The following is a 19924-nucleotide window of genomic DNA, read 5'->3' on the forward strand; positions in this document are numbered from 1 at the left end:
TGATAAATTAAAATGAAGGCTATGATATGAACATAGAGTTACAGACCAGCTGATTTAATGTCGATTGGTGATATGTGAAAGATTATGTATAGTTAATGAGTTTCAGATACTTATTGGTATAGATGTAGGGACATTACAAATTATCGCCATACAGAACGTGAATGTCTCCCAAATAAACTGTAGATTGAGGAATTAAATTACATCGAAGTATTGTCACAGCGGTAGATGAAATGAGATTATTCATCATTAATAGTAGCACATATGAGTGGCACAATTTCACAGTTAATATCGATAGATTATTTTATGAGGGGCACTTATTGATTATATATATATATATATATATATATATATGATTTCCACTGTCGTGAATGAACTGATATAACAATGCCTGTTAGAATTTCTAATAATAATAGTATTTTAGAGTGTGGTAACAGTTTAAAGCCACAATGAGGAAACTTGTTGATTATCTCATCTCGTAAGGTGAATACGAAGCCCCAAATATGAAGGATCCTCCACATCCCAACAAAAATAAAGAAAATGACCTTATAAAAAAATAACCCCATGAACAATTATCAAATTTTGTTAAGCAGTTCTGGAACATTAAATGTTATTCATGTTATTGACATGATAGAACTTTAGTTTTTCGTCGCTTGTACTGCATCATAAGTTAGAAAGGCGAAATAATGGATTTAATTAATTCAGTGAAGCAATAAATGGCAAATAATGAATGTAAGAATACAGAAGACCCCAATGTCAACTACAGTGAAACTCTGTTAAGAAGTTTTTCAAGGGACTGAAAAAAAAAAAAAAAAAAAAAAAAAAAAACTTAAGCAGGGAACATCTTAAAAGGGGTAATGCCCAAAAACTTATTTTGTACTTTGAAATACATGTGAAACACACAGCCAACAGATTTCCTTGAGAACAATACCAAAATAGGCCGATATATAAGAGCTGCTAACAGAAAGCCACAATATAAAAATTCGCCACAAATTGTTCTGTAAACAATGCCGGCTCGAATTTTAAAGCAGTCCAGCCACCCGTTCAACGCGGTAAAAGGTACCCTTAATCTGCATGCAATTTTTCAGCTTTCTCCTTCACAATAGTCCCACTGAAAGGTATGTTTAAACTTCCCTGCTGTTTAAACCACATTAGCAGAGCTTGTTCTATTTCATCGTACTTTTCAGATTTAACTTCCTTGCTAAGTATTCCCTGCAGAAGCAAAGATCTCTTCTTTCTTCGCTATAATGCCGTTCGAAGTAGACGGCGGCATCTCCAGCTCCTTTGCCAAAGCAACACGGGAAAGTGTAGGCTCCACTTTTCTTATAATCTCCACTTTGTCTATTGTTAGTGCCTTTCGCTTGATCTCTTTCCTCTGAGTGCCGCTCATTTTCACTTAAAACGTCTGTACGTTGATATTACAAGTACAACTAACTTCACCGACTCGTATTCATACTAAATACGACGCTACACTATGCTTGGCAATCCGTAGCTTAGGCTTACAAGACGCAAAGACAAGCCAGTTTGTTAGCATGTGTTTTCTATCTTCCTCACACCCGACACCTGCTTCAAGGATAAAGGCAGCAAAAGGGAAATCTGGCAACTTATTCTTAGAGATTCCTAGAACCTAGGACTAAATCGCCCCTGCATTCCTACTGGTTGTCATGGCAACGGGCGTAGTTTCCGACTGTTTTGCAAGTACCGCATGGCCAAGCCAGTACTGAGTTTATTTTCCCGCTTCAATCCTCTTCATGCTATAGGTAATGAAGAAAAGAAACATGTTTGAAGTCGAAGAAATGAGTGCATGGAAAAGTATCTGGGGTATTATGTAGCAGTAATAAAGGCGCAGTAGCAACGCTAGCACATCTAAACATTAACAGTTTCTTTCCCCGCGAGAATTTTATTTCATGTCTCCTCATCCTTGTGCTACGTTCTAATAATACCAATATAATGGTCCGTTATTGGACATTACAAATTTTCCAGCTAACTCATTCTTGGTTGCCTGCGTTTCGCCCTCGTGTGCTAAGTTAGGCTCATCAGTTGGGACTTAGCACACCACCCAAGACGCAAGGCTAGTGCATACCGTGGAGGCCACTGCATAGGCTACTTGAAGCCACCAGCAGTGCCAATGCACTATGAGAGCTATGTCACATTTCCAAAATTTGATGCCTGCCTGGCCATCAGATAATACAGATGATTCCCAAAGGGAATTTAAAATATTTGTCCCGAATGAGTAAATTTATAATACCAATATAATGGTCCGTTATTGGACATTACAAATTTTCTTTTCTCTACGAGAGATATTTCAATTTTCTTTTATCCAAAGTTAGCATACTAATAAATTAGTGTAAGGATTATTTCTGAGTTTTTATTCTTGTAACGGATCACACACCCGATATAGATAATTAAAAACAATTGCACGCTGGATGCCAGGCTTCGAAATTAAACGTAATTTGAAACCGAATTTAGATATAAAAAGTACTAAACATAATTTAATGAGACTATCTCAGTCGTGAGGTATAGGGATACTAACCATTAAATACCATGTGGGGAAAACATAGGGAACCTATTAAAAAGTCAATTATTTAACGACGTAAAAAGAAAAAAGTTTGATTTTTTAAAAAAAGGATGAAATTACGTAAAACAGAGTTTTTACCAAAATTAAAAATTACTGACAGATTACAATTCATTACTACACGCGCGGACTTGCGTTAACAGGGATTACCAATGCTCACCGGAGTTGATCTCCTCGTAGTCTGCTTTCGTGGTTGATCGTTGTCGTCCCTCTTCCAACAGCATCATCCTCGTCATCTGCTTCATGGAATGGATTCCACCCTGAATCTATCACTCCCTATTTTGCTGAGTACCGAAACATAGTACCAGCCTTACAATGTGAAATTCCACATCGGAATTAATTGAATAGAGAGAACGGAAAACATCCAGTCCTATATTATACGAACTTGTCTTTCTAAATAATCTGCGTAAGTCTCACAGAGCCAATAAGAAATGTTGAGTATAAGCACATCGTAAGCGATGCACTCAGAAAGCAGAGTGACTCTAAAAACCCATAGACTACCAGAGAATGGAGACTCAAGAAAGCTGGATGCAGAATGCCGAATACAGAATGAAGAATCACGAATGATCTTCACCACGCCGTGTAGATCTATATAAATCCTCTGCAAATTCCCACTTCCTCCCTTGGTGTCACATGACATCTCGTTCCAATGAGAGCCGATATACGTCACTACCCTGTCGATATATAGATGAAGTGTCCGTCCTTGACAGAAAAAGCCCTCCTGATAGGAGCACGTGATATGGGGTAATTTAGCATCGCAACAACGAAATTAGGTATATTCCTCTTGCTGTTGCGTACGTTTCCAAGAACCATCCAAAATTAACCTTCCTGGACTATTGCGAGATACAAGTAGCCTGTTAGCACAAGACCTGAATTGACATTACCACAAAATATTCAAATATATTACAATTAAAAGTTATATCTCGTTCTTACGTACAATTACAAAAATGATGATGGACGTTAATAATGAATAAAATTACATATGATACATGATACATATATACACAATTAATTCAGGTGGGCAATCAAATGTGAATGTCGTGGCGACCACGATTATTACATTCTGAAATATAGGTAATGATATGTAGCTGTAAGGTAATACAGCTATTAATGACAGGAGTTATTGGTGTTATATAACGAATGATGAAATGCATTGATAGAGTTTGGGGATTGAATAATATTTTAATGCACATGCTTTTACTCTTCAATGGAACCTGCGATAATATTATATTTTAAGGACGATGTTAATATTTTACCCTGAGGAGCCGATGGGAACGTATACCAATCCTTTACTTGTACTAGGGAAAGGGTGTAATACCGGTTTCGACCCCAAATTTCGGGTCATCCTCAGCTGAACAATACACTCGCATATAGTACATCAAGCAATGATCGATATTACTTTGTCTGGGGAATGCTATATGATAAATGTTCAAATAAGTCCAAATGGGGCATGTCAAATAGGGAACTGACGTGTACCATTATGTGCGACACTGCAAGTACCGTATTTCACGGCATAATCGTCGCACTTTTTATACAAAAATTTTCGAAAAAATTGTAGGGTGCGACCATTATACGATGAATATTTAATACCAGTATTTGTATTACTCAAAAAATGTATTTATAACTAAACTGTATTTGATACAAATTTAAGATGCACGTAATACTCGCGTTTATACATCAAAATAATTAAAATAGTCTAAAACAAAATTCATAATTTTTCGCAACAATTCGGCGAACGTTTTTCCAACCTGAAAATAAAAATTAACGTATTAAGTTAATTGTCATTAATTTGAGTATTAAAGTTAAAATATTACACTTGCAAAAAATTATCGCTTTGTTGTGAAATGCGGACTTACCGGTACGCAATTTATTCCAAATCTTCGGTGTCGCTATCGCGGGTTTCGCTATCTGATGCGCCGTCCTCGCCTCTGTTAATACCAGTATCAGATTCTTCGTCTCCCTGCCACACTGCGTCATGTTCGGAACCGTCTAGTGCATTCGAAATCCCAGTCTTTTTGAAGCTCTTGGAGACTAGTTCAGGTGGTATAAGATCCCAACTCTTCTTCACCCACGAGCATAACAAGTCCAAGGGTGGACGCCTGATATTTCCGGCGGGCGTCAATTGCTGATCGCCGCTCATCATCCACTCGTTGTAAAATCGACGTAAGTGGTCTTTAAAGGGTTTAACACATACGTCTAGTGGCTGCAAAGCAGATGTTAGACCACCAGGAATGACTATCTGTCGTGTCTTATTTGTAGTGAGAATTTGCTTCACTTCGTTCACGAGGTGACCTCTGAAACTATCTAAAACAAGCAGAGCTGGTTGTTTTAGTAGTGCACCAGGTCTTCTATTCCACACAGTTTTAACCCAGTCCAGCATGAGTTCTACGTCCATCCAACCCTTTGGTTGCACTCGTACATGAATTCCACGGGGAAACTATATTCTTAGGCATCGTTTTCCTCTTGAAAATGATGTAAGGCGGCAACTTTCTCTCGTCAGCTGTAATGGCTAGCATTGCCGTGCATCGCAACTTCTCACTACCGCTGGTTTTCATTAATACACTCCGTGATCCTTTTAGCGCAATAGTGCTGTTGCGAGGCATATCAAAAAAGATTGGAGTCTGATCGGCATTACCGATTTGAGAAAGCAAGTACGAAGTTTCCTTGCGCAAAGGTATGACAAATCGGTGAAAATTTACAATCTTGTCCGTGTAATCAGCAGGCAACTTTTGGCTTAGTGTTGCTCTCCTTCGCACTGACAGATTGTGTCGTCGCATGAACCTTTTAATCCACCCACGAGTCGCCTTAAACTGAGTTACCGGTATGCTGTTTGCGAGCTACCTCCTGTCCCTTAATTTGTAACATTTCATATGATACTCTGCAGCCATTGTTATGTATTTCACTGACGTACCTAAACACTTCGTCAATTATAGGAAACTTCCCTGTTTTAGGACCTCTAAACGCGCGTCTAGAAGGGTTTGTGCTTTTTAGCTTGTTTTTTACTTTCCGCCAGTCACGCACCAACTTTTCACTCACTAAAAATTTTCTTTCTCCAGCTCTGTTCCCGTGCTGTTCAGCGAAGGCAGTTATGCTTAGCTTGAAGCCCGCAGAATAGTTTCTATATTTACCCATAATCGCTTATAAATGCTTCACACGTTAATGTTTTGCGATATAAATGACTTTCCGTAATTGTTCACTATTAAAACAAATTATTTCTGCAAACACCCCAAACACAAATTAAAAACTTAAATTCTCACGCACACATGTCTACAGTAATCACGTAAATCTGAAACAAATAAATCCATCTGTGATCTGTCCATTCCAGAGCAGCCAATACTGTTAGGCAGCAAGGAAGCATGCAGCAATTTATCAGTTTAGCTCGTTGGTTGCGACACACTACTGCGCTTGCGCAAAGCTCGCAAACCGGAGCTCTAGCTAGCGCGGTGTAGATCTACTGTATAGTTGACTGTATTCCGAGACGTCGGTAACAAACATTCATTTTTTTCAATTTCTTTTAAACATACGGTAATTAGGTTAATATTTCTTCCCAGTTATTGATGATTTTACATTACATTACTGACGAGTTTATAAAATAAAACTTTAATAGCATTGGATAATAATTATCTTGACTGCTTGGATAAAGGTTTTCATCCCATGCCCGGGCACTTATGACGTAGTAGTAATATAAGAGTCTAGCGATGACAACTGAGACATCGTAAATAATTCGGCTGACCGTGAGCTGAATAATTCCGTGGAAATCTGCATTATCGTCTTGGATTTCACTTTGTGCGCAATAACACAGGAGCCAGCCCCATGGTGTAGGGGTAGCGTGCTTGCCTCTTACACAGAGGCCTCGGGTTCAATTCACGGCCGGGTCAGGGAATTTTACCTGTATCTGAGGGCTGGTTCGAGGTCCACTCAACCTACGTACCCGGTATTTCCTGGCGACGTTGCCGATAAGCGATAACTTACAGCCTTACGTATTTCAAATGGGAACTCATAATATGTAGGTGGTGAATAAATAGTACACTGTCTCGCGACCACGTTGTCAAACTGCCGATAGCCTACCGGTAAGCCATGCGTCGTACATATACCGGTATTATTCATTTATACGTTGTGCAACATGTCGCTAACGAGACTGTGTTGCCAAATTGCCCATAAACCATACACGTATTTAAATTGCGCATTCATGTGCAACTTACGTTGCAGTTCCATTTACCTTTTAACCAGATTAGTGAACAAAATTTGGACGTGCGACGATTATGTAATTAAAGGTTTAAAGTCTGATTTTTGTATTGAAAATAAAGGATGCGACGATTACGCGGTGGCGACAATTATGCCGTGAAATACGGTATATGTCTATAATAACATACTTTAAACTTAAAATTGGTTTGTACAACACTATCTTAACTTAAAGCTAATTTATAAGTATATGTGGCTAAAAACAATATATCCAAGAACACTCCATGCACATAAACGTTTATGTCTTGCATATACCCAGTCCATCAGTTGACTTCTGTATTTGAGTCTTTTGTCACAGTTGAGCATTTGGTTGATGCCTTTGAGCTTAAATGATTTGCTGTAAAATTGTTCTATTTATATGAAAGACATCTGTCTTCATATATGTGCATAGCATAATACACTTTCTGAAATTTAAAAATGAGTTCCAAGCGTGTAGTTATAACGATAAAAAAATGTATGTATACAACTCTGCTGTGTGTTTAATCTTGTTGTTTTATAATAAAATCAAAATATATTGTGCTGTGACACTGATAAAATTTGGGTGGCATTAGACCCAAGGTGGTAGTTCCTTTCCCATCTGTAGCTGTGCGTTGGTGTTATGATTATCTACGGAAGATAAGATCTAGTTATGAGTGATATTTTATATTGGAGGAATGTCTAAGAATTGTGTGTGCTAATTTAAACATGTACGTCCTATTGTTGGCATGGTTGAGTTGCGTTTTGTATGAGAGCTCACTGTGTAGTGTAGTGTGTAATGCTTCCTGTTCATCTTGGGCTCATGCCGCCTACTGTGAGGTGAGAGGGTAGAGGGGTAGGAAGAGTTGCTGTTGTGGGGGTAGGGGTGGAGCTAGGTTTGTCGTTCGGTGGTTCTCTGTCACATGTCTTGTTCTGTTTATTAATTTTCTTAAGGTAACTGTTTTTTAGAGTGGGGATGACTATAATGAAAATAATGTCAGTTTTTTCTGTGATTTAGTTTATAATGAAATTTGGATTAGTATATTGATCTAGTGAGATGTAAAATCCTTCAGTTATATTGAGCAGGGGGCCCTTGGGGTTTATGTTCAGAATTTGCATGTCATTTTCAATATTTGTGAACCTGTGTTTGTAATCTTCGATGTGTTGAACAACTGAGGAAAAATTGTGTTTTACAGAGTTTATGTGTTCATTATAGCGGGTTAAGTTCCTGCCGGTACATCTGACGTAGCTTATCTCACAGTTATTGCATTTAATATGGTTCTATTTATTAATTACAACACATCAGCTGTACCTGACGCTTAGGAAAATTAAGTTTTATAGACAGCAGGAATATTTTCGCGATAGATCGTCGTATTGTAAAGATATGTGGAACAGGTATTGCTGGCAAATTTTCAGCGGGTTCTTGTCGATGTTATGATGCCAATTTGAAGTTAATGGCTATTAAACACTCGGAAATGTATAATAATTGTGCAACCGCAAGAAAGTATGGCATAGGCCTAACTAAAGCCAATATTCAGTGTTACCGTGAAGACAAAGATAGCTGTAAAATGCGTACGTCATAAAAAATGTATTCACTGGCCCGCAACAAGGACGCTTTAAAGAAGTCGACGATGAAATTGTGAGGTATGTGCATAAAAATGCAAGGGCGAAATTGCCATACCGCAGCGCAATAAACTAGTTCGTTGACTTTCAAAGTCCGCGATTAAGACCTATACATCGCTAGCCACTGAAGTTGGCCGAATCTGGCAAGCAAGATGTGCATGTAGCAGCAGCCAGTTATATCTGACGCTGAGTGAAAGTAACAGTTTTACAGTAAGCAAGAATATTTTCCTGATGGATTGTTGTATTGTAGAGACGCGTGGAATGTGTACTGCCAGCAAATTTCAACTAGTTCCCTTCGATATTATGATGCCAATTTTTAGTTAATGGTTATTAAACCTGCTGAAATAAACCACAATTGTACAGCTGCAAAAAAATACGGCATTACTAAAACCAATGTTTGGCGTCTACAAATAGTCTAAAAATGCGCACTGCATAAGAGACATTCATACGATTTTACAAAGCACTTTTTAAGCCTGATTAAAATTTGTTGAAGGACAAAGTGGGGGTCGTCTTGGCTTCAGAGAAATATGCTAATATTTTTTCAGAATGAAATTAAACACACTTTCACATAGTATCGGATTTCGAAAAACAACAAACAAGTAAGCCGTCGTGTGGATATTATCCGCGAAAATGCAAGTTTCAAACAAACTGATTGCCGTTTCATACTGATTTTGATGTGTATGGGGGTTTTCCCGACTTTTACAAAAAATCGGATATAACAACAATCCACTCTAGCGAGTAAATTTTTCGCTGTTATGAATTCTCGCTATAATGGACTTCTACTGTAATTGGAACTTCCAGAAGGCAACTCTGGATTTAAACCAGAATTGTTTTTCCATATTTCCAGTTCATTACGAGTATCACAATATCACTAGAAATATTTCTCTGTAGCCCTGTCCCTCGATCAAAAGTTATGACGAGTACAAATATATATATGTATATACAGTAATCGTTTAGAAACAAAATGCCAAAGGAGTTATTCATATCTTTATTCGTTTGACAGTTTTCTTTAAAGGATGACATTTATGCTGCTGCGTTCATTGGGATTTATTCATGTTTTTCATGATTCCCAGAATCATTATCACTACTACATTCATTAGAATATTATTCTGAACCTCTACTAGAAAGTTTAACATCTCCACTAATTTCTAACCTACTTCAACTTTGAAACCTTGCGGCACTTCTCCACGATTAGAAGACATGATGAAAATAATATAAATAATCTCAAACTAGAATAAGATTTTTATAAACTAAGTCTGCTTGTGAAATACACACAGGAAAAAGACAAGGTGCTGAGAGCTTGCCGAGTCATAGGAATGCATCATGGCTTCAAAATATCCTTCAATATATCCGTCCAACACACTTCTAATGACCGTGTTTGTGACGAGAGCTTTGGAGCATTCAGCACAGCAGGAGAGTCATAGAACTCAAGCGCTCCGAAGTGTTAGCAATGGCATAGGGTTAAAGGTATAAGCAAAGGTTCAGTATCTGCAGCCTTTTTCAGCGCAAACATCTAGGTGTGATTTCATCGTCATTTGTTTCTTCCTTGCGGACTGCTCGCAGTCGATGTGATCAAGCAATGCACAAGCCTGCCAACTTTTGATCTTACGAACTAGTGGTACATTTTTAGATGAAAGCCTGCCAGCTAGTGCCAAAGCCACTGTTCTGGACTGGTTAGATCCAGTTAGTGATAAAACCATTGGAATGAACAAGCAAAGGGGGTTCCGAGGGCGTAAGTCCCCAGGTTAGGGCCGCGAAGCAGCTTTAGGCCTGTAGCATTACGTAAGGCGATTAAAGGTTGCATTTAGTTGCGCTTTTATTTTGCGCGGGTTAGTAACGGAATGTATTTGTCTTGATTGCTGGGAATGACATCATATCCAATTATATAACAGCCAATGGAAATGCTAGTGCATGCTTCAGCAATGGAGAAAAACTTGTGTTAAATTAAATTAGGTTATAGACATAATATGTACTTCTGGGACCTGGCGGTTGGGTCCCTGGCTGTCGCAGTGAACACATCTCTCCTCTAGAATGTATTCCACATAAGGTTTGTTCTATTTTAAATCAATTATGCTATAAAACTTAAGCTGCACTTACTGAATTTCTACCAAGGTATCAACTTTCACTAAATATGTTATACTTACAATGAACTTTCTGGCACTCCCAAACTATTTTTGATATCCATTCTGCTCCTTGTTAGGTGTGACCGATGAGCTGCTTTATGAACTGCATCAGTCATCCAGTACAGCCAGCACATCCTGAAAAGAGTTAACAATATTGACCAATACTTGCTAGTATTGTAACAGACTAATGATTTGACTACAGCCATACTGGGAAGCTAAAACAGTATGCACTTGATATAAACACAAAATGGGAATCGTTCAAGAGGGAATGATAGGAGGACAGTTCTACATGTTCTTCAGTCTTATAAAGACAGGCTCTCATCAGTAGAAGTTCTAGATATAAACCCCTGATGAGCTTATTTTTGCATCCCAGCTTCATCAGGTGTGTCGACATCATTCATTTAGGGTGTTGGAGGAAAGGATAAGGAGAATGCTGCATAAATGAGAAAAAGGTGAGACTTACTGTATTTATATTAATATGCAAGACAAGGATGCAGAATTAGCAGAGGTGAAATGGAACCCAACGTGTATTGTAACTGAACAGTGTAATTGTTTCTTTAATCCTCTTTTCTTGCATCAATAGAGCTACTGTCAGTTCACTGTCTTTTGTGCATGTTTCTACATTTATTTCTAGCTTTCTTTCATTTTATTTAGTTAAATTTTCAGCTAGTGGATCATATCAAGTACATGCATAAGATGTCAAGTACAAAGCAAACCTTTCCATCTCGACACCAACAGGAACCAAACCAACAGCCTTTGTATTTCAATTGAGCCACAGTGGCCCTTGCAACTTCTGCTCTAATGGAAAGGATCTTGCCTACAGATCTGATACTATTGCCAGCACAACAGTGTATGCTAACCATCCATTGTGAGTTATTCTGAATATTCTATTAATTTTTATAAAATTCTACACATGTTCCCTTTCTGCTAATAATTTGACTCATTACAGGTACTACAGTCGAACTACTACTGTTCAATTGTTAATAGTCGAAACTGATGCTGTGGCATCAGAAACTTTTATTGCAACTTACTTTAAAGTGTCTGAAGCAAGCAACATGGAGTTGTTAAGTTTTAACTTTCCCAAATACCACCTACCTCAGCCAGGATCTAAGCAGGTTCTTGGGAAGAGAAGCACAGTGACCAATCAATCATCTGTACCAACTCAATCCGACCATAATCAAGAACTTCCTCTCAGCCTTTCAAAGTCCATACCAATTGCAACCTTTGTTAGGCTCTCTGCACAAGGGATAACAGCACCCAAATTATTAAGATTGTTCTAATGTGGTTTAAATTGTTCCAAGAAAATTAACCAAGTAGCATTCATAACCACCTGCTCTAGTTTCCATAAAATTTAAGTTTGTCCCACACCTGGAAATATAGTATGTCCTCGGGCCCTACTTAAGATTCTTTTTTTAGTGTCATCAGTCCTTTGACTGGTCTGATGCAGTTCTCCAATCCATCTCACCTTACTCTCATCCCACTTTTCCAATCTACATACAGTACTAACCTTCCTACAACAGACCGCCCAGCCCACCAGATTCAACCTGCCTCTCTCGCCAGATACTGCCCCTCGCCACGACTTAGCTAAACACCCTGTAAGTTGCTGCTGGCCTTCTGAAGAGACTGAACATTAAGGCATTGACCAGTTCACCTGGTTTGATACAGTTCCCCACACCACTCAATCCTGGGCCAATCTCTTCATCACTACATAACTATCACATCCTACATTCTTGTAATCTGTTTGTCATACTGATCCCTTGCTCTCCCTCTGTCATTTTTATCCTACACACCTCCCTGCAAAGCTAAATGAAGTCCTGCGTGTCTTAGAGCTTAACTAAACAATCCATCTCGAGTCCAATATTGCCAATTGTTCTTTTCACACCTACTCGGTTCAATAAAACTTCCTTTGTGATCTGAGGCTCCCACTAAATCTTTGTAACATCCTTGCACATTACGAACCATTAACACCACCTCCAGTTTGCTTAGCATATACTGCAACATTATGGCAGTACAACATTCACCCGTAGATTGTGCACAATAGAAGGTTGCAGAATAAATTACAAGAATAATAAATCTTTGCATTCGTCATTTTGGAAGGTGTAACCAAAAGTATACTCACAGCCATGATTCTGTATACCACAATAAAATAATATCTTTCAAATCCTTCCAAAGATTTATTCTTCAAGTCTTAATTCAAAAGTTTATCCGCCATTTGAAATAGTAATAATTTTCTCGCTAAATACAAGCGATCTGAAGGAATGGTTTTAAAAGCTCTCTATAACAGTCACAATCATAGAATACTTCACCAGTCAATTTAGAAGTTATGATTGGAGAGTGTAGGGAAATTAAGAAAAATGCAGTTTGCCTTGGTGTCAAACAAATAACACAAGACACCGAACACTACACACTCATGGCACGGTCGCTGACCTGGCATGTTTGTCGCTGAAGGCAACATGTGGCATAAATCAGAAGTATTTAAGAAATATTGTATTATTTCAATTCTTCAGTGCTAGATGACAATCCTATCTTTTCTGACATGTTACAGGAATACAGCAGATTTAAATTGTTGATAGAAAACAATTATGTAATAAAGAACATACCTAATTTCTATTTTTCTGTATGTTGCTGCCAGCAATGTATAAGCCATATGTTTTAACTATACTTCAACATACCCACTTTTCTACCTTGGCATGACTATTCTCCATCTCCTGTTCAGTCATTACCATCTGAAAACCCCTTGATCCCAACCATACCCTCATTCTAACATTTTTCAATGTAATTACCACTTTCCTTACCAATGGTTTTACCAAGCGAGTTGGCTGTGCAGTTAGGATCAGGCAGCTGTGAGCTTGCATTCAGAAGAAAGGTTTGAACCCCACTGTTGACAGCCCGGAATGTGGTTTTCCATTGCTTCCCATTTTCACACCAGGCAAGTGCTGGGACTGTATACCACTCCTAGCCCTTTCCTATTCCATCACCATTAGACCTATCTATGTCTGCGTGACAAAGCAAATTGTATTATAATTTATCTGAGACTGTAGAAGATCTGGAGAAATTGCTGAATGGTATGGACAGAGTCTTGGGTACGGAGTACAAGATGAAAATAAATAAGTCCTAAACTAAGTTAATGAAGTACAGTCGAATGAAGTTGGGTGATGAAGGAAATATTAGATTAGGAAATGAAATCTTACAGGAAGTAGATGAACATTGTCACTTCGTAGTAAAATAACTAACAATGGCAGAAGGAAGACAAAATGCAGAGTAGCACAAGCAAAGAAGGCCTTTAAGAAAAGACATTTGCTCACTTCAAACATTGATATAGCAATTAGAAAGATGTTTTTGAAGACTTTCGTCTGGAGAGTCTCAATGTATGGAAGTGAAACATGGACGATACCTAACTCAGAAAGAAAGAGGATAGAAGCTTTTGAAATATGGTGTTACAGAAGAATGCTGAAGGTGAGATGGATAGATTAAACCACAAATGAAGAGATACTGAATCGAACTGGTGAGAAACTGATTTGGCTAAATTTGCCAGAAGAGATAGATTTATAGGACACATCTTAAAGACACCCAGGGCTTGTGCAGTTGGTTTGAGGGAACTGTACATGGTAAGAACAGTAGGGGTAAACCAAGCTATGAATATGACAAGCAGATTACAACAGATGTAGGATGCAGCAGTTATGTAGAAATGTAAAGGTTAGCACAGGATAGAGTGGCGTGGAGGGCTGCATCAAACCAGTCTATGGACCGATGACTAACAACAATAAAAACAATGGTTAGACACCAGTTGATTTTCATAAATAAGGAAACTTTCAGTCTTCAAATTCAGAAACTTCCATTGTTTTGTTCTCAATCACTTGCATTTGTATTCTTCCTTTTCTCTCCCTAGGCATTGTTAGATTACATCTAATATTCTAAACAGGCACATTACCTTGACATTCCCAACTAGAATAATACAGGCCTAAATCTGATAGTTGCTATGCAATATTCCTACTACTATCCAAAGAATATTCTAAGTTCAATTCCCTCACTAATATTTTGCTAAATTGCTAATTTTAGCTTTAGCTTGATAATGTTCCTTCAGGCCCAATAGCAATATTCTAATATGTGAAATGTTTTGAATTAACCCTAGAATGGTAACAAGGAAATTTAACGCTTATTGGTAACTATACGCTTCCAAGGCGTACACGGCGCAAAACAACGTCTGTACTGTCTCCTTTCTTTTCTCCAACGTTCAAGTTAACTACATCACTAAGTATAGAGGTGAATTCAATTATATTTTCTTTCTGAAACTTGAATTATTCTATTTCTAACACAAGATATACAAGGCACAAGTGGTACATAAAAATAAACACCAGTAAAAAAACTAGACTGTCAAGACAGTCTTACTAGCTTGTTGAAAGTAAATTCGTGTTCCAGAAGTAACTCAAGTAAAAGAAAAATAACCTACAACAAATTTGACAAAAACTCATTAAATAAACTAGAAAGAATAGCACCAATTAATGGTAACTATGCGCCTCTCAGGCGCACTACATTACGTAAGAGGGGTTATTACTTACCGAACGTGGTCAGGAACGCGGCTGGGACGTGACTGACACACGTAGGGGGGGCTGTTTGAAGCATAGCTGGAGGGTAGGGATGCCCTGTCAAGGTCACTTGCTTTGGCAGGCATTTACATTTGCGTGTACGTCTATGAGGCGCATTGTTACCATTCTAGGGTTAATATAGACCTATCATTTCTCAATACACTCCCAACATTCAGGAAGATTCCCTGCAGTTTATAAGACAAACATTAACTCTTGTTTTATAACATTTCCAATAATGGACCAATTATATCAGAATTATTCTTTAAACTCTCTTGTCAACTATTTCCTTTAACAGCATTAGAGTTGCAAGTTCTTTGATGTTCTGAACAATTTACATATATTTTTCTGTCTATTCCCTATGGAAAGACATTCTGTTGTAACAAGGGAACAATCTTATTTCTTCCTTAAATTACCATCACTTTACATTAACAGTCATAACTAGCCTACTTGTTTTGTTGTTTAAAGCGGCCTAACATCTAGGTCATCGACCCTCAACTACTAAAACAAGATTCACTGCAATATCTCCACTAGAGAACAAAGTTTTGAACTACAAATTAATTGTGAAAAGGTGATAGATACCTTCCAGTTCTTTTACGTGTCAGTAAATCTACCGACACGAGGCTGTCGTATTTGAGCACCTTCAAATACCACCGGAAAGAGCCAGAATCGAACCTGCCAAGTTGGGGACATCAATACAGAAGTAACTGCTGAGTAAAGTGGCAGGCAGCAACAGGGGTTCTCTACGATAAAAAGATGCCATTCTATCTAAAAGGGAATATGAATGAGTGCTCGCAAAAAAAGGTCTATCCATCATTTTTACAGAAATTAAGTGGTGGTGTGCCATGTATGGAGGAAAATGTGAACTACCTATCTTCTATGAAATCAGCTAACATCAGAGAGGCTTATTTAACTAAGGAGAAGACCTTGAAGTTTATGCCATTTTGAAATCATGAATCATTCATTGCAAAAATGAGCTAAGAAAAATGGTACACACGAACATTGATGGATGGCGCAGTTACACCAACAGTGTAGTGAACTGAATTGCATTGACAGAGGAATTACAACTTAATATTCCAGAAAAGGTCCACCTTGTATCTTGTGATCTCGGTTCAATACGGAACCAAAATGAAGTTTATATCTTTGAACTGACAGAGGAATCTCGTACTGAATATGATAAACAAGTATAATTCCGTATTTTAAGAAATGATTGACGTGATTAATAACGATTCCACTTTATTTCTTAAGATGTTCATGGTTACAAGACAAATATCACGAACATATTCTCTAGGTTTATGCAGTTCCGATGGCAAACTTGATTGTTTACATCACATGCAAAAATGTCTGCGATCGGTGAAGAGTGTCAAGTATATATAAATACTGGTATTTCCACTGGAAGTTACAGAAAATAAAAAAAGTAATAGTATGTGGGAGAGGAACATATAGAAGATAATTTGATGCTGGCGAGTCTTACAAAACATACAAGGGTGAAAAGCCGTGAAAACACATGGGAAATGATTGCAAATGCCCGCGAAAATGTTTTCAGAAGGTTTCTCACAGAGCAAGAGAGGATATTTTCCATAACTTTTGGAACTTGAAAGAACATGATTTACAAAATTCATATATTTCTGGTCGTAACAAAAATGACTAGCGATATGATTATAAGTACTGATCCATTGTTAAAAAAAATCACTACAAGAATGGTATCCAACAGTAATCAGAACATTTTACTAAGTATATGGTAATGATAAAGGATGAACCTTCTCAGTATTTCTTTAAATATTCCTAAGGGTCCATTGAATATGATGCAGTGGATATTTCAAGAAAAACAAAAGTAGGTAGACCATCTCTTGCCAATATTGTGCTGCCAAGAAAGTATAATGGCAAAAGGCTCATAACTACAGCCAAGTTGAAGGATTTGTTAGAACTCTTAGAGCGTTCCTCCGCGATACCACCAGTTTTATAGGGAATTGACCCAAAATAATTCCCCTGATACGACAGAGGAACCGGCAGTGGTAAAGTAGGGGACTGGAAATAATAACGCATTGAAAATGACGTGTTTAGGACTCCATTTTGAATATTATTAGATCCCGAAATTTTGCGTTATTAGTGATTTTGTACATAATATTGGTAATAATTGCACATAACGAGTAGGAGGATATATTTATGATAGCCTTGTTTCCAGAGATGTTATGGTATAGACTGGTTACTTTGACCTTCGCCCTCTACTATGACTGCGCTAATACGCCTTCCCATCACAGCAATATGGGCCTAGTTCCCATTTCTACCACCGAGCGCTGCTTCACTGGCATTGAAACACGATTGTTCATTACAGCACACGTTAAGTGTTTTGTATATTTCTGTTCAAATATAAAGCCAATCACTCAAACATATTTGAATCACACCTTACACCTTAATAAAGAAATTCAGTGAAGAACGTACCTTTCCGCAGCGGAAAAACCGTACACAATGTTAACGGGAGGTAGTAAATACTGTAGAAAATAAATATATTCACACACTTTTCTGTTTAAGTGTTTCGCGTTCAAATCTTTCAAATATCTATGTTATTGATGTGGCTATGTTATTTAAGAATACAGGAATAGCTCAGTCGCAGATAACTTCACTCAATAATGAATGTCCGATTTCAGCAGAAATAGTTGTGCTTTCAATACAAAATCATGAATAACTTTCAAAATCCACAGTGGCAAATCAGATGTGTACTGCAGCCTGCCGTTTTAATCTTTTATACGAGTAAATCAAGTCCATTAGCACTGTTGAATACCTTGGTCTTGACAAAAGAATCAAGCATCTTTTCCGGCTGCAATGTTGCTACATTTGTGCTACTGACACGTACGTCGAGTCAATTTTTTTATCGATAACTTGTATTTGAAAGTGGTACCTGCATTAAAAAATTGTGCATATCTGTATACGAATGGTCTTTTAAATATTATAGGGCTGTTATTACTTCACGTCCGCAGGATTTACCTCTACATTGCCCTGCACGTGTTCCCCGGGTGGTACTAAGCGAGCAACAACAAATCGGCAGCCAAACTATCAACAAATGGCCAAATGGACTCAGAACTTCTGCAAATGGTCCTTCTCAAGACCAACCTGCAAAGATACTAGGACCTTCTTTACGAATATGCCAAATAAACATCGAAGGCATATCCAGATCGAAGAGTGAACATCTTTCTAGAATCCTTGAAAACAACATTGATTTAGTGACCATTCAAGAAACTCATAGTGCGACCGAGGAACAGCTAAAATCCAGAGGAAAGATCCCTGGTTATATCGTTATTGGGGCAACCTACCACCAGACGTATGGGGCAGCAACCTATGCGCGTTCGAATCTACGAGATGTTCGGCTCATTTCAACAACGGTGACTGACAATGTTCACGTGGTAACTGTTGACATATCGGGCATCAAAGTGGTAAATGTGTATAAACCACCATCTGTGGCTTGGTCAAATGAAGTGCTCCTCACCCAGAATCATCCAGCAATGTATGTCTGAGATTTCAATAGTCACCATCCAAACTGGAAATATGATACAGATGAATGTGGCTCTCAACTAGTCACCTGGGCTGAAGCTAATAATCTACACTTGGTTTTCGATGTGAAAGATAGAGGAACCTTTAAGTTAGCCCGATGGAAGAGAGAATACAATCCTGATCATTGCTTTGTCACTGAAGATGTAAACGGTATTGTCCTGCCTACTACAAGGAAAGTAACGGAAAACTTTCCCCACTGTTAACACAGACCTGTCATAACTACAGGAATACAAATACCTTTGGTTAAAAGCACACCTCGACCACGCTGGAATTTCAATAAAGCCAAGTGGAATTGCTTTTCAGAAGATGTTGACAAATGTGTCCAATTCATACCGCCTATTCAGTCTAACTACGAGCGTTTTGCTGGACTTATTATCTCAATTGCCAAGAAATATATTCCAAGAGGGCTGCAGAAAGAGTATATCCCTGGATGGAATGAAACTTGTGAGACACTATGAGGAGTATTTACAGGGTGGAGATCCTGAAATAGCAAGTGCTCTGTTAGAGAGTTTAGATGAATCTCAACAGCAGAAGTGAAACAATATGGTTGAGATTATGGACTTCAAAACAGTCCAGCAGAAAAGCCTGGAGTCTTCTCAGGAAACTTACCGGAAACAGAACCTGCCACAAGAGAAATGGTTGCATCACCCCCAACCTAGTAGCTGAACATATTGTTAATATGTCACGAGCGCCCTCTGATAAACAAACTGTCCAAGTAAAGAAGTTGCTCAAACAGAAAAGCAACTTGCAGGAGAACTCTATATACTCTGAACCATTTTCACATCTGGAAGTAGATACTGCTATTAAAAGCCTCAAACCAGGTAAAGCTGCTGGCTTTGATGGGATATTTCCTGAGTTACTGATACATAGTGGTCCAAACACAAGGCTCTGGTTGGCTAAATTCTACTCTAATATATTATCGTCTGGATATCTGCCATACGAATTCCGGGTAAGCAAGATCATTGCAATTCTGAAACCCGGTAAACCGGAAGACCAAGTCTATAGCTACCGACCAATAGCATTGCTGAGTGTTTGCTATAAACTCCTTGAGAGACTTGTGTACAATAGAATTACTTCGGCCATTAATGAAGTGATCCCAGTAGAGGAAGCTGGATTCAGGCAGAACCGAAGCTGTGTTGACCAGGTGCTAGCACTAACAACTCACACTGAAGCTGGTTTTCAAAGAGGTACTAAAACATCTGTAGTCTTTGTAGATCTAAAGGCTGCATATGATACTGTGTGAAGGCAAGGGTTGATGTTGAAGCTGCAACGAGTTA

General features: G+C 38.2%; 1 long non-coding RNA gene across 6 annotated transcripts in view; it reads right to left on the bottom strand.

Annotated features, from left to right (window-relative positions):
• Positions 1 to 19924, bottom strand: part of LOC136872481 (uncharacterized) — a 67320-nt gene that overhangs the window by 35638 nt on the left and 11758 nt on the right. For all 6 annotated transcript variants that reach the window (XR_011018076.1, XR_011018075.1, XR_010859925.2 and 3 more), the window contains one exon: positions 10537 to 10650. This is a non-coding gene — a long non-coding RNA (uncharacterized lncRNA). The remainder of the gene's footprint in view (positions 1 to 10536; positions 10651 to 19924) is intronic.

The sequence above is a fragment of the Anabrus simplex genome, chromosome 4 (assembly GCF_040414725.1).
Source record: "Anabrus simplex isolate iqAnaSimp1 chromosome 4, ASM4041472v1, whole genome shotgun sequence".
Lineage (NCBI taxonomy): Eukaryota > Metazoa > Arthropoda > Insecta > Orthoptera > Tettigoniidae > Anabrus > Anabrus simplex.